Source organism: Otolemur garnettii, unplaced genomic scaffold (assembly GCF_000181295.1).
Source record: "Otolemur garnettii isolate 467f Iridium unplaced genomic scaffold, OtoGar3 scaffold00039, whole genome shotgun sequence".
In the NCBI taxonomy this organism is placed as follows: Eukaryota; Metazoa; Chordata; class Mammalia; order Primates; family Galagidae; genus Otolemur; species Otolemur garnettii.
In genome coordinates, this window is record NW_003852434.1 from 994,702 (window position 1) to 995,917 (window position 1,216).

Consider the following 1,216-nt stretch of genomic DNA (forward strand, 5'->3'; position numbering starts at 1 on the left):
CTGGCAGACTCTGCCTCTCAGCGCGCTGGCACCGTCCACCGCGAGGCTTACCGGGTGCAGGGCACCATCTCTGGGCCTTTCCTGATGCTCGCCCCCTACCCCCTTCCTCCTCCATGTGCACACAGACACGCCCAAGCATGTAAGACTCCATACTGAACTCCAGCATTTAGTTCTATTTAGTCCCACAAATCAAAGCACATTTTACTCCAGGCTGTGGACTAAACATTTTTATTCACAGAGAGTTAAGATGAAATTCTTGCACTTCAGGAAAACAGAGGGGAAGTTGGTCACTTAACACGGCACTCTCTCCTCATCTCCAAACATACTACTTGGTATATTTTCACAAACCTAATCTACCATGTAAGCAGCACCCAGATCAAGGAATAAATACGAATAACCATGACCAGCAAAGCCACAGTTCTGTTAGTAAGTACTCCACTTTCCTGACTTCAAGAGTAGAAAATACTTTTACCATTTTTATTTTTTATATAAATCTTCTCTCTCTCTCTCTCTCTCTCTCACACACACACACACACACACACATACACAAATTTCTTTGGGGGTGTTGTATTAGTTTTCTATTGCTGATATGACAAATGACTGCTCATTTAGTGAATTAAAACAACACAAATTTATTATATCAAGTTGTTTGGGTTAGAAGTCTGGCACAGGTCTCACTGGGACAAGACTGAGGAGTTGTCTGGGCTGTGCTACTTTCTGGAGACTCTAGAGGAAAATGTGTCTCCTGGCCTTTTCCACCTTCTGGGGGCCACCCACATTTTTTGGCTGGTGGCATTCTTTCCTTATCTTCAAAGTTAACAATGCTACATCACTCGCATCATCATTCCACGTAGTCACATCTCCCTCTCCTTACAGCCGGGGAAGTCTTAAGCACTCGTGTGAATAGATTGGACTCGCCTGGATAAACCAAAATAATCTCCCCAGCTCAGTATCTTTAACCCTAATCACCCCTGTGAAAAGTGCCTTCTGCTGTGGAAGGTTTAACATATTAACAGAACTTGCAGATTAGGATATACGTACTGGGTGGTCATTATTCTAGGATTGAATCGCCGATCATAGAATATACATTTATTCAGATTTAGTAGGTATTGCTAATTAGATAAACTTTGCTCCTATCAGCAGGGTGTGTGTGAGTTGTCAAAGCTTGATATCTTTGTCTTTTTTGACTTTTATCCATTCTGGAGGGAAGTATTAC